General features: G+C 43.3%; 1 protein-coding gene across 3 annotated transcripts in view; it reads left to right on the top strand.

The window, feature by feature from the left end:
- The window catches only part of AKAP11 (A-kinase anchoring protein 11), a 1,036,012-nt gene that overhangs the window by 364,877 nt on the left and 644,151 nt on the right, over window positions 1-26,984 (top strand). The gene's annotated exons all lie outside the window — the stretch shown is intronic.

Here is a 26,984-nt window from a genome sequence, read left to right on the forward strand (position 1 = left end):
GATAGGTCAGTCTAATCATGGTATTGCTACTAAACCTGTTGCACTAAATACTGGCTCTGAGAACGGTCAAACAAATAGAGAGCGTAGAGGTTTGGATGACTTTTTAAACACTAAATATGACTTTCAGTTTTCCCATACTACACGGCAGGAAGTTGAAAATGAAGAAAACTGCTTATTTAATAAGACTTTAAAAGATCTTATTCATGAGTTTGGTAAAAAGTTGGGGAATATTAAAGCTTTGCAATTGGATAATATGTATCTTAGAAAGTATATTGAGCTTAAAGTGGTGCCCATAGGTTTGCGATTTTTTAAACAATCCATTGGTGTTGAAATGACTGAAAACTAATCTTCTTGAATGTAACAAAATGTTTGATAGTTTTGGAATGCAATTTATGGAATTCATTATTTCCTGTAATGACAGTAAATTATGTAGGATGGTGAAAGAAGTTGATGAACTAAACAAAAACATTTTAAAATATCTACTTTTCTCTCAATGGAAAACCCTATATAGTAAACAATTTGATTTTGTAGAGAAAAACAGTAATAAGATTTTTGATCGGAAATGTAAAAAAGCTTAATAGGGACATTGAACAACATAAATTAGGTACAGCATATAGGTGGAATAAGGGGACAGACAGAGGTGAAGGGCACATTAGAAAGGAACAAGGTCCGGCTGTTAAGGGAGAGAATTATACCCATAATAGGCAGTATAATGGTGGTAATAACAACAACCAACATTTTTTTTAGGAAAACAACAGGAATGGAAGATGGATTACAGGGAGGATTACAGGAAACAGGACAACCAAAATTGGGGGAGAACTTCCATATCATGGGGGGTGGACAAGAACCAAACAAAAAGGACATTCATGAAACAGGAGATAGTGCAGCAAAACAGGGTAAAATTTAGCATGGGGGACTTTAGTATATTTAATTATACTCAATACAAGCTTGAGAAGGAACACTTTATATTGTATGCTAGGGGTATGAAGTATGTCCCTAATAAGAAATTTGACATAGTTGATAATATAGTAGAATTCAAATTATTTTTGAGGAAATTAAATCTTAAAAGAATAATGACTTAAGAAAGAAAAGTAATTTTACTCCCTCTATGCACAACACCCTTGCAGCATATGAAAAGGTAGTGATGGATGAAATGTACAGGTATCAAGAAATGACCAAACATGTTAGGCCTAAATTTAACCTGAGTAAAAAAGAACAGCATGTTCTCACTGAAATTTGTAGCAATCACACTATACGTATTATGACCCCAGACAAGGGAGGGGGAATCATATTATATGATACCAGTGAGTATATTCTTAACATTTATGATATTTTAAATAATTCAGGGAATTATGAAATTTCATCCATCAACCAATTGAACATTGCCAACCGGAGAATTGATTTATACTTGGAAGAATACTGGATCACAGAATAGATACAGACATCTATCATTTTTAAGAGTTGAATTCCCGGTGCTAGCAACTATTGTAGGGATTTCTAAAGTACACAAGAATCTAGAAGACCCCCCCCCCACCATTTCATCCCATTATATCGGGAAGTAAGAGTAAAATCTTTCCCTTTGGAAAAGTAATCGACAGATAGTTGAAACCTATTTATGGTGAGGTCCCACATATAGTAAAAGATTCATGGGACTTCCTTAGTTGCATCAAATCCCAACTATGGAAAGAAAATGTAATCTTCTTGACAACTGATTTGTTCTCCAGTATACCCAAGGAAGATGGTCTGAGTAGATTTACCAATAGTATACAGAGGTATACACAATTTGGTTGGGATAAAATAAGTTTCTTAGAAGAATTTATGAGCATAGTGTTGGACAACAACTATATATGTTATGAAGGAGAACATAAAAAAAAGATTTGAGGGGCCCCCATGTATGAGAACCTTGTTCTATTAGATTGGGAGGAAAAACATATTTTTAAAAATGAGTGGTACCAGTTCATTAGCTGTTATGTTAGATTTCTGGATGATCTATTTATTTTGTTGACTGGTACCGTGGATGAAATTGCAATTTTTGTAGAACATCTTAACAAGTCTAGTACATACCTTAAGTTCACATACAATTACAATTGTACTGGAATCCCATATCTAGATAATTATGTTTATTCTACTAATGGAGGTTTTAAATCTAAAATATATAGAAAGGAGACCTTCAGTAACACTTATTTAGAGTTTTCTAGTAACCACCCTAGAAGTCAAAAGAGAAGTATTATTAAGGGACAGTGTATTAGAGCCACCCGTATGACTTCAGATTATACCGAAATGGTGACAGAGATTGAAAATATAGGAAATATGTTTAGAGTGAGGGGATATCCCAATTAAATTATTAATGATATCACCTGGTATGTCAAAAGTGAGTGGGGGGAAAAGTACAAGCCCTTGGGTGCAGACAAGGATACTATTAATGGACCTACCAACATAGCAGTTATGGATAAGACCAAGAAATTTAATAGAGCTTGTATATTGCAATTTAATTCCTCTGTTAAGGAAGTGAAAAACATCATACATAAGAATTGGAATATTTTCAGATGTGATGAAGGGATGCACAATAAATTAGGGGATGAACCACACTTTGTGTATAAAACAGGACCGAATTTGAAAATAAAAATTCAAACTAGTGATACTTTTATGGAAAAAGGGGGAAAAAAAAGGATAAGAAGGTACAAGCAAATGCGGAAACTGTAATCAGTGCCATGCAGTGTGGGAAGATCATACCCTCACTCTAGGTAACATCAGTAAAACAGTGATCAGGTTTAAGAAGGGAAATTGTCAGACCCAACATGTGGTTTATCTAGCTACCTGCACCAATTGTCCTGGTTTGTATGTAGGAAAAATGGATAGAAGACTTAGGAATCGTATTTACGACCATTTGTACTGTATTAGAAAAAAAGATACAAACAATGCTTTATACAGACATTTGGAAGCCAGTGACACTTGCGATACTTTTAAATTTGCCATACTAGAATGTGTCAAGATTGACCCCAGAGGAGGAAATATGAAAGCTAAACTGGGGGAGAGGGAAGTGAAATGGCAAATCTTATTGCATGCAGCCACCCCTCCAGGATTAAATGATTGTATTTCCACCAAACCCTTATTAAGATCCTGAATTGGTTCTCTTAAAGCATATAATAATATTAATTATTTTACAGATATAGAGCTGTATTCTTGAAATACAGAAACATGTGTAAATACAAGTATTTTAGCTGTAAAATTTATCACTGTTTCCCATTTTTATACATTTTACATACATTTTAACATTTCATACATTTTTTATATTTTTTTGTTCATATTCTCACACTTTCAGTGTATTTTTTAATATTCCATCATTTGGAATTATTTTTCACGTGATTTTAAATAGAATTTAACTTTTTATATTATTATTTATGCTCATTTGCATAATTTTGTTGATCCTAGTAGATAATACCTGAACTGTTGAATATTAATGAAGTTAATTGATGCAGTGATGTGATTGGAAGGTTATTATTTAAACACTAACGTTTTTGGATATGGTGTTCTGAGGAAGTCTACTGTTTGTACATGAAAGCGCTAAACCTGAAGTTAACATTAAAAGAGTATTATCAATCTAGCTCTAGTGTGACTTTCTGGGACCTGACACCGCTGTTATACCAGTGAACTGAGTTGTTTTTTTCGGTTGGAAACTGTTGGACTTTACTGGTCTATTTTGTGTATTGGTTAAACCTTCTGATACTATAAAGTAAGCTATTTCATTTCTATAAATATCCCTTTTGTAAGTTCATGAATTTTTGTCCCAAAGTTTTAACTTAATGCATTTTATAACTTCATTTTTCTTATATCATTTCCTTTTTTTTATGCTTGTCTCTTAAATCACAGTTAGAGTCTTCTGTTATTATAATATTCATGTTTATCACCACATAGTCTAAAATCTAATGAAGTAATTTTCTGTTTCTTTATAATTAGTATAAGCATATAATGTTATAATTATGTATATTTGTTCTTTCCATTTTAAATTTGCAATGGTTAATCTTCCCATTTTTGCTAAAGCTACATGTAATACCATTACTATACAACTATTCCAGAACATCTGTCAATTTTCAAGTTCCAGATTATCTTTCCTCTCCATAGTTTTTCTGTAGTTTTTCTTCATTTGTTAAAAATCTTGCGTCTCCTAATATAATTACATCTACATCACATCATCACATGTATTACACCACTCCAAAATTCCTATTCTTACTGTATTCTTAATACTACTCACATTTACAGAAAGCATCTTAAAATGTTCATGTATCCCTTTTCCTTAGATTCATGGTTTCATAAGTTCTTTGCTAATTATTAGGCTATCTTTCTTAACAGGCCATTCTAAGTCTAGCCGTTTTCCTTCCAAAAGATGAGAATCAATCACTGTACCTTGTGTCAGCGAGTCAAACACCTTAACTGTTATATCAAGCCCCAGTCATTAGCTGCACATTTTCATTTTCATCAGTTTCCTTTTTTTTGTTTTGTACTTGTTTATTTAAATTTTCTTTTTCTGTCTTTACCCTTTTACCAGTAGATTTTTTTTTACTTTTACTGCCTCCCATTATATGTCTTCATCACTTATTTCAGAATCTTCTTCTTTGTTCTCTTTACTAAATGTTTTCTCATCTACTTTTTCTTCTATTTCAACTGCTTCTAAAATGTCTTTGTTTTGTTCATTTTCTTCTTTTTGTTTTTCTTTACTCTTATTTTCATTTTTGCAATCCATCCATAAATGCCCATTTTTGTTACATTTATAACATTTCAGTTGACATTTTTTTACATCATGTCCCAGTTCCCCACAAATATAATTTTTTTTTTTGTTAGTTACTTATCGGATGTCCGTTTCCACACGCAAAATAAAATGATGTGAAGTTGTTAAATCTCGCCGTTTATTCTCACTGATAGGTTCGGAGTCGATCCTCTGCTCTGACACAGCCGATAGCAAAGCTCAAGGTTTGCCAGTAGCTCTAGACCAAGCCCCTTATCCCACAATGCACTGCTGGAATTACCACAGATCTAGTTTGCCGCGGCAAGAGAGATCTCTGTGATCCAGTCAGCTCGGACCATTTTTTGCTAAATCGCAAGTTTAAAAAAATTCTTTCTACTTCTTTTGATAGATTATTCTTTATTTAGTGTGTGTGTGTGTGTGTGTGTGTGTGTGTGTGTGTGTGTGTGTGTGTGTGTGTGTGTGTTTCTCGTTAAAATAATATAGTTTTAAGTAGGTTAGATTGTAGAGATAGTGCCGTGTGTTGGCTTAGTTTTCTTAGTGTTGGGCCTTTTCTTAGCCCTATTTAGTTTTAATAAATTTATTCTTGTTATTGGTATTTTCTTTTTAGTGTGGGCCTAGTTAGCCCTGTATTTAACCTCTACAGGTTAATTTTGTGGTGTGTCTGTTTCTAACATGTCGGATGAGGGGGAAAAGTCTCATCCCAAATCAGGCTTTAAGAAATGTCCAGATTGTGGACAGAAAATGTCCGTCACTGACGGTCATGTTCAATGTGTTTACTGTCTGGGGGCTAAACACCTCCAAGACTCTTGCAGTATTTGCTACTCTTTTTCCTCTAGGGTTCTCTTAGAGAGAAGAAGAAAACTCATTGATAGGGGATTGCTGCAGCATACTTTCTCTGAGGCGTTGGGTAGCCAGGAAGGTCCCAGCACTTCTTCTAAATCTTCATATTCTAAACTTACCAAGAAGGCAAAAAGATCAGAGGGTACAGGGTCATCCATTCCACAGTCCTCGGAACAGAGTGTCCCTTTGGTTCGGAGCCAGCTCCCAGTCTTGGAACTGGTCTCTGAGGTTCCCTCATCTCCTCTGCTTCAGTCAGCACCTTCGGTGCATTCCTCGAAGTCTTCAGTCTGCCTGTCTGATATGGATATGGATTGGCTAGTGCGGAAGCTTCTGTGGGCACCAGGACTTGCTAAATTATCAGCCCTGACCGCTTAGTCGGAGCCGAAGACCATTGAACTGGACTTGACTACTCCTCCGAGCCATACTGGACTCTCGGAGCCGAAGGAGCCCGAACCGATAGTTGTCGAACCTATGGAACAGACCCGCACCGGTGCTATCAGTTCCATCTACTCGGATGTCCTCGGCGCCGACCGCGGACGCTAGGAGCCGACACTCTCCTGTCAGGTCCGGGGAGGATAGTCGGACCGATTTATCGGTGCTGACTCTTCTTCTCGGGGCTGCGGCTCAGATGAGCTCGGCTCCTACCTCAGGCTCGGAGCCCATGATTTTGGTGCGGGATGATCGGACGGTCCCTCCAGATCCGTCTACCCCTTCTCGTCAGAGCCATGGTGCTTTCGATGCCATGAGAAGAGTCCCGTCTCCTAAGACATCGTCGGCATCAGTTCGGGCTTCCTTCTCCCCTCAAGCTGCTGTGTCCGCTTCTATGTCTACCGTTCCCCCCAAGCGTAGAGACCCTGAGCGTCAAGTAGCCCCACAGGGCGTCCCCTGCTCTTCCGCGACCTCCCCAGATCTCCCCACTAAGGAGGTACCCAGGGAAGAGACTGTGCAAGAGGAGGCACTTAGACTCCCCACAGGAGTCTTTGACATCCGACACGGATTTGGATGAGTCAGAAGGGTCCCATCGATCCCCCTCTGAGGATATCTCCTTTGCGGAGATATTAGAGATCCTGAGTCAGAGGGGCGATTGGCAGTCCAAAATCCCTACTGAGGATGCGGTGCTCTTGAAGGCTTTTGGGTCTCAACCTTCCACTTCTTGGGTGTCTCCGCCTTATGACCAGCTCATGGTGCTGATCTCTCGTAAGGCGTGGGAGTCACCGGAGACCATGGAACCTGTCCCTCGGAAGCCAAATAAGTTCATCTCTGCCCCAGTGGACAAAGCCTTTTTGATCAAAGGAGTGCCTGTTGATGCCATGGTGGTAGCTGCAGCCACCAAAAAAGGAAGTGACTGAAACATCCGCATCTATCCATCCTCCTAACAGAGATTCTAGGATCATGGATAGATATGGGAAATGCATGTTTACTTCAGTGACTTTTTTTCTGCGATCGCTGAACTATTTAACCCATTTCACGAGACTGCAAAGAGATCTCCTGAAAGAGCTAAGAGATACTCTCCAGGGGTACGGTAGCTGCAGGGGTTGCTGACAAAGTCAACATACAGCTCACTACCCTAAACTCTGTTGTGAATTCGTCCATGCGTCTCATTTCTTATGCAGCTGATGGTTCGAGTAGAACCGCTAGTTCAATCATTGCTCTGCAGAGACCAGCCTGGATGCATCTCTGTTACTTTGCGGAGCCCTATATGTCTTCCTTTATCAACACCCCATTTGATGGCTCATCACTGTTTGGGCCTAAAGTAAAGGAAACTTTAACCAGGTGTGAGCAGGAAGGCAAGACCCTATCTGCCGTTGGAGTCCGTTTTTTTTACCCCTACTCGGCCCTATCCCAAGGGCCCTAAGGGAGGGAAAATGTGGTTCCGAAAAGCACAGGGAGCCTTTCAGGACACACGTGGAGAAATCCCCTCTAGAGGCAGAGGAGGGGGTTATAACGGAAGATGCTGTCCACGCGGCAGAGGGGTTCTACAGCAACAGGGTGACTGAGGCCATTTCTCTGGTCAGCCCTACCAGCGCTCCTGAAAGGAGGCCCGGCTGTCTGGCTCTGGAGGCAGTCGGGGGTCTCTTACCTTTGTACCCAGAAGCCTGGCTAAACCTAACGTCAGATACATGGGTGCAAAGCATCATTTCCAGAGGATATTTTATACCGTTCTCTACCCCGCCCACTCCTGTAAACAGAATCCTAGATGTTCCACCCAGTCTCAGGGAACAAGTAATCGTAGAGGTCCAAAAATTGCTAGAAAAAAAGAGTCATCCAACCAGTCCCAGCAGACCAAGTTGGATTCGGAACTTACTGAAGATTCTTTTTGGTTCCAAAGAAAACAGGGGACTGGAGACCTATATTGGACCTCCGCAGACTCAACCAGTTCGTAAAGAAAGAGAAGTTCCGAATGGTCATTCTTCAGTCTATTCTTCCCTTCCTAGGGAAAGGTGATTGGATGTGCTCCATAGATCTCAAGGGCGCGTACTATCACATAAAGATGAACAGACGCTCCGGGGATCACCTGCATTTCCGGCTGGGAGCCATTCATTACCAGATGTTCATCGTGCATGCAGCTGCAGTCATAACAGATGGGTTCTCCTGCCATCAGGCGGGTCCTCAGTCGGCCGAATTCCAAAGTCTAGATCCGGCGTCGGTTGCTGTCGCTTTCTTTCCTGACGTCAGTGCGACAGGGGTATATAAGACACAGCCGACGCCATTTTCTTCAGTCTTTTTTGCCGCGCGGTGCCCGAAGCAGAAGCAGTTCGCAAGTGCCGTTCGGCCAGCTCCTGAAATTACGAAAATTTGGAAACCGAAGTCTTCTTTAAAGCTAAGTACCCCGTTGGGGAAACTTTTCTTGCCTTAGACTGATGTCAGACAAAGTTAACAATTGTATTTCTTGTGGGAAGCAAATACCGCATAAGGATTTCCATTCCCTCTGTATACCTTGTTTAGGCCCAGACCACGACGTCTCGGGCTGTCGCTTTTGTGCTACTTTCAATAAACACACTATTAAGCGTCGGGCAGAGTTCGCCCAGCACTTTTTTGGTAAAGCTTTTAATTATAAAATGTAGTTGGAGACTCCGACTACTGTTTTGTCCAAAAAATGCAAGGACAAAGACCGACACGCGAGGTCTGCGGTCTCCACCGACACCACGCCAAAACCGGCTACACGTGCTCCAGTTCTCAGCGAGGCGCCTACGCAGCCCCTGACTACCGACGACACTTCCCTGGCGGTGTCTTCTGTAACCAAGACCGCAGGTCCCTCGGCCCATACCCTGACTACAGCTACCGAAGCCACTGTGAGTGTTGAGCCTCTTAATGTGGACAGGTACACTTCCACCCATGCTGTATTCAGACCTTATGCTTCCTTTTCCATAAAGGCCGTTACTAAGTCTAAATCAGCCATGCATTCCAAGAGGCCTGTTGCACAGGGCCCATCTCCAGGCCCCATGCCAAAAAAGCAGATGCTCAAAATGGCTGAGGATTTAATTACTCTTATCAGGGGTTCCCAACCCCCGCCGGACAAGAGACCCAGAGTGGAGGAAGATTCCCCCTCTTCTGACCAGGGCTCCATTATTTCAGAACATTCTGATGAAGAGGAACATTCGTACTCCCCTTTTGAAGATTCTGATGCAGAGCAGTCCATCCCTTCTGTATCCCCCCCCAGAGGACTTTTCTTTCGGGGAAACCTTGCATACCTTGAAGGAACACTTCCATTGGGAAGGCCAAGATTTTTTAGATTCCAAGAAAAGGCTTAGGGAATTTCTTTTGCTACCTCAGCACAGACCCCTGACTATACTGCCTGTCTTGGACATTCTTGATGATGTTTACTCGGAGGCTTGCCTTAATCCGGATTCCCTGCCTCCTGCCCCAGTCAAGCCTGATAGGTACTACAGAGTTCCTAACTCACACCAATTTCTGTACAAAAGCCATAATGCTGACCCAGAAACCATTTCTCAAGGCCCCAAGGGAATGAAGGCCTCTACTGCTAAGAATCCATTACCTTCCGAGAGAGTCTAGATCCTTAGAAAGGTGGGGAAAAAAGGTATATACCTTGGCCACCCTAGCCATGAGGGCCTTAAATTGTCAGTTCCATATGCTTAAATATCAGCAGTATCTGTTATCACAATTAAAGAATAAAATGTCACAACCTGAACAACCAGATTTGAAGGAGTTGCAGGATATGATTCATAGTGCAGAACAAGTGGGTAAACACACCTTACAATGTGGCTATGATGCTCTAGAGGCCTCAAGTAGAGCTGCTGTTACAGGATCAGTCATTCGTAGACATGCCTGGCTTAGGGAACAAATCTTGCCTGATCATGTTAAGGCTAAACTATTAGATGCTCCTTTACAAAAGGATGTATTATTTGGTACTAATGCTGAGGAGATACTACGGAAAATGGAAGAAAAAGCTAAATCTATGCAAACTGTCAAAGCTTTTCTACAGGTACAACCACCACGTTTTAGCAGAAATTGGCCTTCAAAAAACTGGTCCTTTCCAGCCACGGACAAGCCCCAAAGAGGTAGATACAGGCGCACAAGGGGCAGAGGACAATCTCAAGTATCATATAGAGGCAGACAGTAGCAATCTCCAGCACCAAGAGGTGGCGAAGACAGTGCACAACAATACAGGAAACAAACCCAATGACTTTCCCCTTTGCAGGCCAAGCAAGGCGCAGGTGGCAGCACCCTTGGGAGGAAAGCTGGCATTATTTTCAAAAAATTGGCATATTGTCACAAAAGACAAATGGATCCTGGACATTATAAACAGAGGCTACAGATTTCATTTTCATGCTCTTCCAAAAATGAGAGGCATGCCGAACCTGCCACACAATCAAAGGGCAGAGGCTCAAATACAAATTTCAAAGCTCATGGACATGAAAGCTATTCAAGAGGTACCTACTCACGAACAAGGTCAAGGTTTTATTCCAGACTATTCCTGGTACCAAGGAAGGGAACCGACTGGAGACCCATTTTGGACTTATCCATCCTAAACACATTCCTACTGCACTAAAGTTCAAGATGCTCACCTTACAGCAGCTTCTTCCCATGCTGGGCAAGGAGTCTTGGCTGGTAACATTGGACCTCAAGGAGGCATACCTGCATGTCCCAATCAGACAAAGCTGCAGACGATACCTCAGATTTCTTGCAGGTTCAATCCACTATCAATTCTCTACATTGCCCTTTGGCTTATCTACTGCGCCCAGAGTATTCACGAAATGCCTGTCATCAGTAATTGCCTACTGCAGACTTCAAGGGATACAAATTTACCCTTATTTGGATGATTGCCTGATCCAAGCGGACAGCAAACACATACTTCTGGAACATCTGGCTTATGTAACACGGTTATTACATTCTCTGGGATACACAGTCAACAAAGAGAAATCCAGGCTAACACCATCTCAGAAAATAATTTTCCTGGGTGCCAACCTGGACACAAACTCCCAGATGGCCTACCTTACGCCAGAAAAACAGGGGCAACTAACACAGTACTTCAAGATGCTAGCAATTTGTACCAGGCTAACTGCAAGGAAAATCCTGCAGGCTCTGGGCTTCATGGCATCTTGCATTCTTCTAATCCCATGTGCAAAGTTGCATATGAGGAAACTTCAGTGGTACCTAAAAAACCTATGGTCTCAACACAGCCACAGTTTGGAAACAATATTACCACTAATTCCATGCTTGCAAAAGGAATTTCTATGGTGGGCCCAAGCATGCCAAACAAACACAGGTCTACCATTCTGCAAGCCTCAAGTAAATCAAGTCATCACAACAGACGCCTCAGACTACGCCTGGGGGGCACACATGACAGACAGGTGCATTCAGGGCAAATGGTCCCAAAAGGAAAAGCACCTTCACATCAATCAAAAGGAAATGCTAGCAGTGATAAATGCAATTACAGCTTTCAAGGACCTCCTGCATCCAGGGCAATTATTGATAAGAACAGACAACACCACAGTAATGTGGTACATAAACAAACAAGGAGGAACACATTCATACCCCTGTGCAGGCTGGCCATGTCACTTTGGAACATGGCTCTGGAATGGCAAATCGAGCTCAAGCAGTACCTGCCAGGTTTGGAAAACACGCTGGCAGACAATCTAAGCAGAAATATGACAGACCCGCACGAATGGAAGTTGCATCCTCAAGTGTTTACAAAGATAATCCAAGCGTGGGGAAGGCCAGACATAGATCTCTTTGCCTCCCACAAGAATCATCAATTGGCAAAATTCTGCTCAAGGACATTTCATCCAAAGGCCTGGAGAGTGGACGCCCTTTCCTTCAGTTGGGCAGCAAGGACAGTTTACGCCTTCCCACCTTTGCCTGTACTGCCCAAGGTGCTCTTGAAAGCAAGAGCAGACAGACCAAAGATGATACTGATTGCTCCAGACTGGCCAAGACAACACTGGTACCCACTCCTGAGGAGTCTAACACATTCTCCTCCCTGGACCCTACCTCTAATGCCTCTTCTCCTGACTCAGCACAGCTACAAAACTCTTCACAGTCAGCTGAAAACACTCAATCTGGCTGCATGGAAAATTCCTTAACACCACAACAGACCCTACTCTCCAAGGAGGTGCAGGATCTTATTTTGGAGGCGAGAAGGCTATCTACTAGAAAAGCTTACTCCGCAAAATGGAAACGGTTTTGCGCTTGGAATGAGAAAAAGGACCAGGATCCTAGAAAACTGGATTTGCCTCAGAGATTACAGTATCTAGCTGAGCTGTTGAACAGTGGACTTTCATTTTCCTCCATCAAAATCCATGCCTCAGCCATTTCTGCAGAATACAACACTGATCCACCCTTATTCTCTCACCCACTCTTAAGGCAGTTCCTCAGAGGGGCTAAGAATATAAGACCCCCAAGGAAACAACCAATACCAACCTGGGATCTTAATTACATTCTAGAAAAATTAACATTGCCTCCCTTTGAACCAGCTGCCTCAACAGATTTGCAATATTTGTCCTGGAAAACAGCTTTCCTTCTGGCCATTACCTCAGCTCGTAGGGTCTCGGAACTACAAACCCTCATGGCTGTGCAGCCCTTTCTCATCTTCCATCAGGACAGGGTTTCCTTACGAACCAACCCATCATTTATGCCTAAGGTAGTATCCAGGGTACCTTTAAATCAGGCCATACACTTACCTACCTTTTACCCCAATCCTCAAAACAAAGGGAAAAGGCTGCTACATTCCTTAGACATCCATAGACAGCTACGTTACTATTTGGACAGAACAAAGCCTTTCAGGAAATCAGAACAACTCTTTGTGTCCTATGCTGTAGGAGCTCAAGGGAAGCCAATTTCCAAACAGACAATTTCAAAATGGGTAGGCCACTGCATACGGTTTTGTTACTCCTTTCATGGCAAATCTGTACCTACAGGCATCAGATCCCACTCCACAAGTGCCACAGCTACCTCTGCAGCCTTCCTCAGAGGAGTTCCCTACCAAAGATATTTTGGAGGCAGCCACTTGGAGTTCTGTGCATACCTTCACTAAACACTACCAACCACCTTTATACTCCAAAACTAGAGCAGGCTTTGCCACTGCTGTGTTGCAGGGCATTCTGGCTCCTCCCAGTTCCACCTAGTGCCTACCACCCTGTGCGTAGCTTTGGGATTCTACCCATCTGTTATGACTGCAGCTGTATGCACGATGAACATAGTACAGTTTTGTACCTACCATAAATGTAGATGTTCGAGTGCTAATACAGCTGCAGTCCAGGTTTCCCTCCCTCCTTCCCCTCTGGGTACAGACCTAGTGGCTAACTCCTCATCTTACAACCTGATTGGGTTATCCTCTATGGTGTATTTGCTTGCAACTACTGATTTTTATTATATTGCATTGCATGATTGTATATAATTTATATATATATATATATATATATATATATATATATATATATATATATATTTTTTTTTTTGCCTTCCTTCTGGGGGCACCTGACATCTGGGGCAAGAAAGACTGAAGAAAATGGCGTCGGCTGTGTCTTATACACCCCTGTCGCACTGACGTCAGGAAAGAAAGCGACAGCAACCGACGCCAGACCTAGACTTTGGAATTCGGCCGACCGAGGACCCGCCTGATGGCAGGAGAACCCATCTGTTATGACTGCAGCTGTATTAGCACTGGAACATCTACATTTATGGTAGGTACAAAACTGTAGTTTTCGAGCCCTGCCCTTTGGTCTCACTACAGCCCCCAGAGTGTTCACCAAATGCATGGCAGTGGTCACGGCTCACCTAAGGCGTCTAGAATTCCAGGTCTTTCCATACCTAGACAATTGGCTCCTCACCGCTACCACCAGGCATCAATTGACTCAGGCAACACAATATACTCTGCCATCAGTTAGGCATTGCAATCAACTTTGAAAAGTCTGCCTTATCGCCATTGCAGCATACCGTTTTTATAGGTGCAGAGTTAGATACCTCAGCCACCACTCTACGTCTTCCAATGGAAAGAGTCTCACTTCTTCACCAACGCGTCAACTCACTGGTGTCAAAGAACAAAGCTACAGCAGCAGAGGTCCTGAAGGTGCTAGGTTTGATGGTGGCAGCAATCCTGGCTGTACCACTCGCAAGGATGCATATGCGAATCCTTCAATGGCTCTTCTTTGCTCAGTGGTCTTACCAAAAGCTACCGATGCACCACATGATTCTCATCACAGATTCTTGCAAGAGAGACCTTCGGTGGTGGTTGATATCTCTTCGTGTCACAGTTAGACCCTTTGTGCCCCCCCCCCCCAGTAGACACTGTGACCACGGACACTTCCCTGATAGGGTGGGGGGGGGGGAATTTTCAGGGAAAGACTGCCCAAGGCACATGGACAGATCGAGTCGCATCTGCATATCAATGTTCTGGAGCTGAGAGTGGTACTTCTGGCGTTGCAGTACTTTCAGGACTCTCTTCCTCTAGGGGCAATTGCAGTTCAAACGGACATGTCAGTGGTCTGGTACTTGAACAAACAAGGCGGAACCAAGTCTTACCCCCTTTGTCGAGAAGCCCTCAGGGTATGGCAATGGGCTGTCTCGTCCCACCGTTTTCGGATAGTAATGCACATCCCGGCGAAATCCAACATGATAGTGGACAAGATGAGCAGGGCAATACTGTGTGGTCTCTCAACCAACGAGTTGCAGATTTAGTTTTCCGCAAATGGGGCCAGCCTTGCCGCGACCTCTTTGCCAGTCACATCAATACCAAATGCAGAAGCTACTTTGCCCTATTACCACCTCCAGGACATTCCCCGAGAGATGCACTCGTACACGATTGGCCTCCGGGTCTCCTATATACATTCCCACCTATTCCATTGATACCCAAGGTTTTACAGAAAGCAAAATCGCTTCTCATAGTCCCCTACTGGCCTCGACAGATTTGGTTTCCCTTCCTTCACCCATCATCTGCTGGAGGATCCATGGATCCTGGACCCAGTTCCGGACTTTCTGACACACCCGTCAGGGGACCTCCATCCTTCACTGCAGTCCCTAAAGCTGACAGCTTGGCTAATCCACTTCCCCTAATTGCCAGGCTTCATTCTCTCTCAGATGATACAAGACGAATCCTTTTGTCCTTTCACAAGCCATCCACCAGGAAACTATACCGCAGTAAGTGGAACAGGTTCTCAATTTGGGCCAATATACAGAAAATCGACCCTTTCCGAGCTACTCTATCGTCCATTTTAGAATTTTTGACAAAGATTTGTAAGGAAGGAGCAGCAGTGGCCACAGTTCGAGTCCAGTTAGCCGCCATATCAAATTTCCACCGTGGATTTGATGGGATGAACGTTATGGGCCATAAGTTATCTAAGGCTTTTCTTAAAGGTGCTTTTCACATGAGACCTCCTGTCAAAATCCCTTATTCTCCATGGAATTTGAATTTTACGCGGTCTCAAATAATTCTCCCCCACTTCGAACCAGCATCTTCTTGTAATCTCAAATACTTGTCCTGGAAGACTATATTTCTAGTAGCCATTACTTCTGCCTGAAGAGTGTCAGAACTTCAAGCATTATCTATCAGACCTCCTTACTTGATTTTCCATGCTGATAGAGAATCCGTCAGAACAAACCCCTCCTTTTTGCCTAAAGTCTGTTCTGAATCCAATATCATTCAGGTCATTGAGTTGCCAGTCTTTTTTCCGATCCACTCTAACAAATTGGAATACATGCTGCACAAACTTGATGTACACACACAGCTCAGATTTTATCTTGATAAAACTAAGGATATTAGAAAATCAGATCAACTTTTCGTATCCTTTTCGGAGGCCAGAAAAGGTAATCCAGTGGTTAAAACAACCCTATCTAAATGGTTATCAGATTGTATATCCTTTGTTTATGCGAGTGCAAACATGCCATTGACACACAAACCTAAGGCTCATTCTACCAGAGACGTTTCTACGTCTTCTGCCTTTCAGGCTAAATTGCCCCTTGACAATATTTGTGCTGCAGCCACTTGGTCTAAGCCTCATACATTTATCACGCATTACAAAGTAGATAAAGCTTCCGGGGACAGGTCTTGCTTTGGTTCCACGGTACTGAAAAACGTACTTCCATAAGCCACCCAAGATTTGAGGGTGCTAGGGACGCTACCCATCAATGAGAATAAACGGCGAGATTTAACAACTTCACATAAAGAAGTTATGTACTTACCATAACGTTCCATGTGAGTTGTTTATCTCGCCTTTATTCTCACGTCCCTCCCTCCTTCCCCCTCCTGGCTGACAGTTGACTTAGAGGCTAGTACCATCCTGGTTATTCAATACTTCTTCCCCTTTGGGAAGCGCTTCCTTGTAGAAAAAGAAAAAAAGGGAATATATACTCGCAGCGAACAAGATCTGAGGTAATTCCAGCAGTGCATTGTGGGATAAGGGGCTTGGTCTCGAGCTACTGGAAAACCTTGAGCTTTGCTATCGGCCGTGTCGGAGCCAAGGATCAACTCCGAACCCATCAGTGAGAATAAGGGTGAGATAAACAACTCACATGGAACGTTATGGTGAGTACATAACTTATTTTTTTTGGTTGTCCCCAGTATTTTACAACACAGTTATTCCCTCCTCATTTGTCATGCTTGGTATATGTATCATTTTTTTCTATTTCTATTTTTAACACAGTATTACAATACCAGCACCAGTCCATAAACCCCTTTTGTCATAAACTTTTGCAATATCCAGTACTACTTTATGTAAAGCTTTTAAATGTCCTTTCAAAGTATCTCTCTCTACGTCTGTTCGAAGTTGTACATTCATTTTTCTTTTGTGTTTCCCTGTTAAATGCTTTTATCAGTTAAAGATTCCATGGGTCTTTCTTTTTTTTTTTCTTATTCTCCAAGAAAGTTTTCCATTGAAAAAGCCATTTCAAGTATAATGTCACAAAATGTCTGTTTAAGAAGAATAAATGCTCTTACCTCGTGTGCTTTTACACCCAAAGGAATTATTAAATTGTCCCACACTTCATACCTGTCCATTATTTTGTCTTTCTTACTTTGAATCCTTACCACGTACTTCTGCTTTTCATTTTCTTCTGCCTTCTTTTCTGCTGCTCCACTTTTGCCTCCTTTTACTTTCCTTGCATATGTTTTCTTTTCCATCTCACCACTTTTCTTCAGGATTGTCTCTGCATCCTCCATTTGTATTTTATTTATTTATTTTGTCATTTGTTAACCTGGAATGTCTGAGCATGAGCCCTTTTTCAGTGGAGACCCATGGAGAAAAGCTCCATACAGAACACGTTAACAAAGTAGTAATAACACAAAGTACAGAAAGCTTCCAGTATGTGGCAGACAGTAAATACAGAAGTAACTGTAGTAACAAGAAAAAAAAATCACAAATACAGCACCAAACAATTAAATGATAGTAATTATAGATTCATAAAAGTCTCAAAAATACAGTACAAAAATAAGACAAACTGCAAGCCCTGGAGTAAAGAGATATGAATTGAAGATACAAGTAAGTAAAGAGTTGAAGGCAGTACGCGTGAGGAATAGAAGGACATTAAAACAGTAGATCGAGTTTTTGCATATAGTACTATGGGAGGTTTAAACAAGAATGAAAAATAGAGTACTCTAGATTAAAAGCATTGCACTAGTTTTCATTCCAGTGTTAGGATAAGCGGTGACAGGGCTAAGTATATGAAAAGAAGAATAAGTGGGAATAGAGTAAGGTTATGTAGGAAGACAGGGGATGTAAAAGGGGGTAGAACAGAAGGTGAGTAAGAAATTAGGGGTGGAGCAAGGCAAGAGAGAGTTAAGTTGGGTTTTGGCAAGAGCAGAAATTTTTTCTCCGTAATGTCCCCTAGTAAACATCTCCTTCATTTTCTGGCTCACTCTGCACCAGCATTTCTTTAAATCATCCCTCAACCCTCCTAACTGGAGGGTTGTTATTATACATCCATCAACCAACCAGGTTTCTTTGAAACCTTTCCTATAGTACTGCACACATTTACTGGTCTCGATATTTGCTTTCCCTTCATTTCTTTCACCACTCCATTATTTCCATCTGCCTTCCTGTTTCTCCATATGCCTGGAATGGAAACAGGAAGTTCTCCTGCAACGTGGGTCCCAGTCATAACAATGACAAGTAGGGGGAAGATGTTCTTCGTGTTTCACTGTTGCAGTCATCACATTTGGGTTATCCTGCCAAGGGTAGTCCTCAGTCGGCCCGAATACCAGAGACTTAGTATTTCAGCGTCGGTTGCTGTCGCTCCAGGACTGACGCAAGGTCATCAGTGGTAAAAAATCAGGCAGCCGACGCCATTACATCATTCTTTCTTGCAGAGGAACCCGAAGCAGAAGCAGTTCGTATGAGTGCCGGTCGGCCGCTACCCGAGTTTTCATTTCCGAATTGAAGTTGAAGTCTTCTAAAGCTAAGTACCCTGTTGGGGATCCTTTTTTCTTGCTCTAACCAATGTCAGAAAACGTTAACAATTGTCTCGCCTGTGGAAAGCAAATACCACGCCGTGACTTCCATTCTTACTGTATCACCTGTTTAGGCCCAGACCACGATGTTCCTCACTGTTGCTTTTGTGCTTTGTTTAATGCCAGAACTATACGTCATCGGGCCCTTATTGTAGCTAGATATTTTTGCTCTCAGTTCTCGAATTCCGATATGGCTTCGGTAAGCCATCCGACTACCGATCTTCCGAAAAAAGGTAAAGATAAAAACAGAGAAAGACCACACAGGTCCAAAACTGCCAACGACGCTTCCGTTAAGCTAGTAGTCAGTTCTCCGGTCCTCAGTGAGGCACTTTCGCAGGCCCTGATGCCCACTTCTGTGGATTCACAGGCCGCTACGAGACCCTTTCGTAGTCCGGTATACCGCAAGCCTCTTTTTGGACTAAGGATCTTGCAGATGTCTCTACCTTGGATGGAGCCACTGAGCAGGCACCAGCTTCCAAAGAAGTACTTTGCTTTACTGATACTCGGCACAAACCGATGACTTCTTTCGTGTCTTCAGTTCTTTCTAAAACTACCTAGTTTCTAAGGCCCAGAGTACGAACTATATCCAAAAAACCGATGACCCAAGCTCAGGCACCTGCTTCCTTACCTCAATCTCAAATGCTTAAAATGGTGGAAGACCTTATTATGCTTATTAGGGGAAGCCAGGCTACCCCTTCCAAAAGAAAGAGACTTGTCCCCAGTAGTTTTATCTGAACAGGAGTCCGATGACTCTGATGCTTCTGAATATGAAGACATGCAACCCCTATCTGCTTATGAGGATTCTGATGCAGAGGAATCCATCCCTTCTGCCTCTCCACCCGAGGATTTTTCATTTGGTGAAACCCTTCATACTTTAAGGGAGCATTTCCAATGGGAATGTCAAGACTATCCACAGTCAAAAAAGAGACTCAGGGAATTCTTAGATTTACCACAGCACAGACCTTTGGCCATTTCTTCTGTCCTGGATGTTGTGGATGATGTTTTTATGGAATCCAGTTTGACTCCTGACACCCTTCCTCCTGCTCCCAGAAACCTGACAGGTACTACAGAGTCTCTAACTCTCACAAATTCCTTTTCAAAAATCCTACTGCTGACCCAGAGGTCATCTGTCAAGGACCTTAAGGAATTAAAGCAACCTCAACTAAGAATCCCACCCCCTCTGACAGGGATTCCCGAGCTTTAGACAGATGGGGTAAAAAAGTATACACCTCTGCTACTCTTGCTGTCAGAGCATTCAATTGTCAGTTCCTTTGCTGAAATATCAGCAGCATACCATGGAACTCCTCAAAAAAATAACTTCCTTTCCTGCTTGTGCAGAAAATAAAGAATTACAAAAGCTTATGTATTCTGCAAGTCAAGTTAATAAGCACACCATGCAATGTGGCTTTGACACCCTAGAAGCATCTTGCAGGGCAGCAGTCACTGGTTCTGTCCTCAGAAGGCATGCTTGGCTTAAGGAACAGACTTTGCCAGACCATGTCAAATCAAAATTATTGGACGCACCATTGAACAAAGACAATTTGTTTGGCACCAAAGCAGAAGAGGTCTTAAAAAAGATGGAAGAAAAAGGTAAATCTATGCAGACAGTTGAAGACTTTTTACAGGTCCATCTTCCCAGGTTCAGTAGGCATTGTCCCTCAAAGCACTAGTCCTTTCCTGCCCCTTCCAGGCCAGCTGAGCCCAGACCCCCCCCCCCCCCAGACAGCAGCCCCAGGGAATGCAGAGATCTAAGCAATGGAGTTCCTCCTCTTCAAAAACAGGGAGTGCTCAGCCACCCCCTTATGGTAAGAACTCACAATGACTTTACACCTCCACCGCTTACCTCTGCCCACCTGCTTGTACCCCTAGGAGGAAAACTCTCCGTCCATACAAGCAACTGGGCCTCTATTACCAACGACCAATGGGTCCTCAGCATAGTGTCCCAGGGATATATATTTTATTTCCACACTCTGCCAGCCCCAAAAGGGTTCTCAGATCTCCCTACAAAGTAGTGGGCAGAGGCGAAAAAGCAAGTCCTTTCCCTGCTCTCCATGAGGGCAGTACCGCATGTTCCTGCAGGCCAGATAGGCCAAGGTTTATATTCCAGACTCTTCCTGGTACCCAGAAAAGAAGGCACCTGGTGCCCAATCCTAGATCTATCCATTCTAAACACCTTTCTGGTGATACCAAAATCCAAAATGCTCACCCTCCAGCAACTTCTTCCTATGCTTTCCAAGGATGCTTGGTTCGCCACCCTAGACCTAAAAGAGGCCTTACCTATACATCCCAATCAGGAAATCTTGCAGGGAAGTATCTATGTTTCAGGGCAAGATCTATGCACTTTCAGTTCTCTGTGCTTCCCTTTGGCTTATCCACTGTTCCCAGAGTTTTCACAAAATGCCTGGCTCCAGCCATTGCTTTTTGCAGACAAAGAAATATTCAAATTTACCCCTACTTAGATGATTGCCTGAGTCAGGCACACAGTCAGGAAAAGCTGTTACAGCACCTGACCTTTGTAAAGGACCCACTGACCTCCCTGGGGTATACTGTCAATGAAAAGAAATCAAAACTAGTCCCCACACAAAAAATAGTATTCCTGGGAGCAAGCCTGGACACAGCATCCCAGATGGCATTCCTTACTCCAGAAAAACAAGCCTATCTGACAGGCTACTTTTCTCAACTAGCCACCAGAAACCAGTTATCCGCAAGGAAAATCCTGCAAACTCTAGGGTTCATGGCCTCCTGCATTCTACTCATTCCATATGCTGGACTGCATATGAGGAAACTACAATGGTACCTAAAAAGCCTTTGGTGTCAACACTCTCAAGACCTGAAAACTATCATTCCAATGATACCTTGTCTAAGGAAAGATTTTCTTTGGCGGGCTGCAGCATGTAACCGCAACAAGGGACTTCCCTTCTCACAACCCTACGCTGCCCAGACCATCACCACAGATGCATCAGACTATGCCTGGTGTGCACACCTGGACGGCAGGTGCATTCAGGTCCATTGGAACCCAAATCAAATACATCTGCACATCAACCAAAAAGAGATGCTAGCTGTTCAGCATGCCGAACAGCTTTCAGACCCCTACTGTCCCTGGGGTCTCTACTGATCAAAACAGACACCACCATAGTGATGTGGTATATCTAAAAGTAGGGAGGGACTCGCTCTTATCCCCTCTGCAGGCTCGCCATGACCCTTTGGCACATGTCCTCAGCCATGCGACTACACCTGCTAGCAGAATTCCTGCCAGGCTTCCTAAACTCTCCGGCAGACAACTTAAGCAGAAACCTGCTAGACCCACACAAGTGGCAGCTAGACCACAGAACATTCACCCTTGTAACCCAGAAATGGGGCACCCAGAAGGTGGACCTTTTTGCCTACCACTCCAATCATCAGCTCAGCAAATTCTGCACCAGGGAGCCTCATAGCAAGCCCTGGAAAGTGGATGCTCTATCCTTCCAGTGGGTAAACCTCTCGGTCTATGCATTTCCCCCTCTACCACTCATTTCAAGGGTGCTGCTCAAAATAAGTGAGGAAAAACCGAGGGCAGTCCTGATTCCCCCAGACCGGCCATGCCAGCACTGGTACCCACTGCTGTGCAGCCTGTTATCTCTGCCACCATGGCACCTTCCTCAGATCCCAACACTCCTGACCCAGAGGAATGGAGAATTCATGCATCCCCAATTGCAGACCCTCAACTTGACACCCTGGCTTATCCCCTGACCTCTCCTCAAGCTGCCATCCTAAGCAAACAAGTACTAGATGTTATACTTGAGGCCAGATGCCATAGCACTAGAAAATCCTATGCTGACAAGTGGAAAAGTTTTTGCACCTGGCTCCAGGCCAAGGGAGCCAGAATGGCACAGCCCTCCCTCCCTCTCATCCTGGATTACCTAGCAGACATATACTACACAAGGGTCTATCCTTCTCTTCCATTAAGATTCATGCCTCTGCCATCTCTCTTCTCACACCCTCTCATCAAACAGTTCCTAAGAGGGGTTAACAACTTAAGGCCACCCAGAAGAGCTCCTATCCCAGCTTGGAACCTTAACTTTGTGTTGGAAAAGCTCACCCTATCCCCTTTTGAACCTGCAGCTTCAGCAGAGTTAAAATTCCTCTCTTGGGAGACAGCCTTGCTCCTGGCCATCACTTCAGCTAGAAGAGTATCAGAGCTACAAGCACTCATGTCTGTAGAGCCCTTCTTCATTTTCAGTGCTGACAGGGTCTCCCTCAGGACTAACCCATCCTTCATGCCTAAAGTGGTGTCCAGTGTGGCTGTTAACCAATCCATTCATTTCCTCACCTTTTTCCCTAACCCACAAAACAAGGGGGAAAGGATTCTGCACTCTCTAGATGTGCACAGACAGCTTAGATTCTATCTGGCAGGACGAAATCTTTTAGAAAAACTGATCAATTGCTTGTCAGCTTCGCAGCAGGGGAGGAGGGCAAGACCATATCCAAACAATCTCCAAATGGATAGCACACTGCACCCATTTCTGCTTCAAACAGCACTAGAAACCGCTTCCAAAGGGGGTCAGGACACATTCCACCAGGCAACCTCCTCCACTGCAGCTTTTCCCAGAGGGATCCCCACCAGGGACATCCTGGAGGCTGCAACATGGACATCTGTTCATACCTTCATCAAGCATTACCACCTGCCTATCTTCTCCAAATCCAGGGCAGGCTTTGCCACCACAGTCTTGCAGGGCAACCTAGCCAGCCCCCAGTCTTCCTGACTGCCTCCACCCTTTTCTTCAGCTTTGGGAATCAACTCAAATGTGATGACTGCAGCAGTGAAACACGAAGAACGTAGTACAGTTGTTTACACTTGCCATAAATGTAGATGTTTGAGTGTATTCACTGTTGTAGCCCTGGTTTCCCTCCCTCCCTCCATCCCCCTTGTCTGTCTGTCTGTCTCTCTCTTCCTCTCTCCTTACAGGGAATTTTTGGTATTTACTTTCTACTAGTGGTGTTCTTCACCATAACCTAGCTCCCTGTTTGGGGGCTCCTGACAGGGCAAGAAAAACTGATGTAATGGCGTCAGCTGCCTGATTTTATACCACTGACAACCTGACATCAGTCCTGGAGTGACAGCAACTGACGCAGAAATACTAAGCCTCTGGTATTCGGGCTGACTGAGGGCTACCCCTGGCAGGAAAACCCAAATGTGATGACTGCAACAGTGAATACACTCGAACATCTACATTTATAAGTGTAGCAACTGTACTTTCCCTGATGCCCTGTCCAAATTTCCGTTAGTAGCAGAAGTACCACCTTTGTTCTCTCCTGAAATGAGGCCATTAGCCTAGCGGGATTAACCTGGAAAACAAAGAAAGAAAAAAATAACTGAATGAATGAATAAATAATCATTGATATCTCTGAGCTTTGAACTCTCATTGGTCCCTGATTTTCTTGCAAGTGTGTAAACTCTCTCTCAGCTCCATTACACATGCTTGAGTGTCGGTAGCAAGCAGGAACAAAAAAATGAATGTCTTTGTGCTGAACGCTGTTTACTATAGGAAATCATTTCCGGTGAGGTTTTTAAGTGTGCACTGGCAGTGATTCACTCCTTTAGGGAGATTTTGCCACCCTCTGAGTTGGTGCAACTTGAGAGGGCCTGCCCCTACATAGGGGAGGATTTACTCCCTGCAAAAAAAAAAAAAAAAAAAATTATTTTGTTCACTCTTTTAAATTTCAGGCTTTTTTTTCATCTTTTTGGCATTCCAGCCTTCAAGGAAGTGTAAGTTGCATAATGAAATCCCCTTTCTTTCTTTCTGTATTTCTTTCCCTTAAGTGAAGCAAATTGTGCACATTCATACCTGCTAGTTAGGGGTTTATTTGCTATTCTTTGGTATGTCTACTTAAACAAGTTGTTATTCCTGTTCAGTCGAATTATAGTAACACACACACACACACACACACACACACACACACACACACACACACACACACAGATAGAGACGCACAGTCTCACTCTTGATGAGACAATCTGGGATTTTTTTTTTTTTTTTTTGCTGATCTATTGTATTCTAATGTGCACCAGACCGTGTAGGCATCGTTTTACTATTCAGTGCTGGTATTAAAATTCATGTCATCAGTTTTATAGTTATATTAAAAAATGTGGTGTTGATTACAATTGCCATTTACTGAGGTTATGACCACAGTGCTTTTTGCATATAAACTTTTTGTTTTTGTTATACTGCAGGTATTTATCATGTTTGAATGCATACCAGCTTTGATTGCGTTAGCTTTCTTTTTACATATTCCACTGCTAAAACGTGGACATCATTGAAAAATTTCCCTTTGCATGCTAGTTAAGATCAACTCACTAGAGTTTTATTAGCTCAGGCATGGATTACTTTTGATCCTTTGTTGTACTCTTAATCCATCTTGATAGTTGAAGTAATTGCTTCGTAGCTGATCTGAGATGGCAGTACTTTTCAGAGTTTCTCCAGGGATCGAACTCCTCACACCCACAATGTATTGTGTAAGGAGCAGTCTCCTGGTCTCATATACTGCCTTTCTGGTCAGACACAATTCTCCAGAACCGTGCTCGAGCAGTTTTCTTTTTAGATAAGTGAAGTATGTGATGTCATATTTCACCTTATCCTCACTGATGGGTTCAGATCCGACTCAGCCATTACCAAAGCTTGTGGCCACAAACTTTGGCCTTGGGGCACCTTCCCTTTACCCAGAATGCACCTCACACATTATCTCAGATCTCGTTTGCAGCTTTGCGAAGAATGCTGGTTGTCTTTTGCTTTTGGGTGTCGAGAAGTGTTTTTCTATATATTATCACGTTATAACTCCCTTTCTTGATAGTTCTTTACTCTAGAGTTATTTTTTGTTCTTGTTCTCTTTTCTGAGTCTCTCTAGTCTCTCTTTATTACCTTTTTAGGTAATCGTCACTACCATTGCTGGTAGGCCCCTTCCGTCCTTTTTTTAGCAGTCACTAAATCCTTCCCACCATTGTACGTAGTTATCATTTTCCTCCTTTTTCCTGTCTTAAAAAAAAAAGCCTAAATCCTTCCTAGTTTCTCTCTTGTTTTGTGTGTATGTGTGTGTGGTCTAAATTTTGCTTGTGTGCTATGGCCGACAAACCAGAAAAGCCTTTAGGCTTCAAAAAATGTTGGAAGAAAATGCCTCTAAGTGATTCATATACTATGTGCGTGTATTGTTTAGGGGCATTACACCTTCAAGAAGTCTGTAGCATTTGCGGGTTCCTATCAGAAGAGCAAATGCTTAAATTAGCGAACGTTCTTATATCAAACTTTAAACAGCAAAACCTGAAAATGTCGAAGGCACAGAACATCGATTTTTTTTCCCAGAGGAAAAAAAATCGATGGGCCGTTTTCTGAACTTTGTTGATGTCCTTCAAGAATGCAACTGCAGTCATAACATATGGGTTGTCCTGCCTCAGGCAGCCCTCGGTCGGCCGGATTCCAAAGTCTGGGTCCGACGTCGGCTGATGTCGCATTTCTCTCGCCAGAGCTGGAGTACATAAGCATCAGCCGACGCCATTTTCTTCAGTCTTTCTTGCCGCGCGGTGCCCAAAGCAGAAGCAGTTCGCAAGTGCCGGTCGGTCAGCTCCTGTATTCTTCGAATCCGAAGTCATCAAAAAAGCTAAGTACCCCGTTGGGGACCTTTTCTTGCCTCAGCCGATGTCAGAAATTACTGAAAAAGTTAACAATTGTCTGTCTTGTGGTAAACAAATACCTCATAAGGATTTCCACTCTTACTGTCTTCCTTGCCTTGGCCCAGACCACGACGTCTCGGCCTGTGTCGCCTGTGCTCGCTTCAATAAGCGCACTCTTAGGTGCCGGGCGGAATTCGCTGAAGACTTTTTCGGCGATAAATTTGCTTATACAATGCCGTCGGAACTTCCGACATTGCAGACTCCTAAGAAATGAAAAGACCGGGACCGACATCCTCGGCCCGCGTCTTCCACCGACTCCACGCCAAAACCTACCGCGAGTGCTCCGGTTCCCCCTGAGACGGTTATTTCACCGCTCCGAACCGAAGACACCGCTTTACCGACACCTCCGATACCGGAGGCCACACCGACTCCAGTTATAGATTTTCCTCTGGATACTGAAACCGAGGAAATGCCCGAGACCATTGCTGTAGATAAGGTCACTCCTGCACGTGGAGCTGCTAGGCCTCCTATGGCCATGTCTATTAAGGCCTACACACGTGCTAAGGCAGCCAGCAAGACCAAGCACCTTACTGCTAAGGCCTTACCTCAGCCTACTCCTGATACACAAATCATGACTATGGCCGCAGACTTAATTTCCATGATTAGAGGTTCACAGGCCCATCCTGAGAGAGGATCCCAGCCTCCTCCTGATAAGAGGCCCAGGATTGAACCCTCTGACCCTATCCCTTCAGATGAAGATTCTGAGGACTCTGTTCACTCCGATGGCCAGGAAGAGCCCTTCCAGACCTATGAGGATTCAGATGCAGAGGATTCCATCCCCTCGGCCTCCCCTCCTG

The sequence above is a fragment of the Protopterus annectens genome, chromosome 5.part0 (assembly GCF_019279795.1).
Source record: "Protopterus annectens isolate FY-2018-M chromosome 5.part0, PAN1.0, whole genome shotgun sequence".
Taxonomy (NCBI): domain Eukaryota; kingdom Metazoa; phylum Chordata; order Ceratodontiformes; family Protopteridae; genus Protopterus; species Protopterus annectens.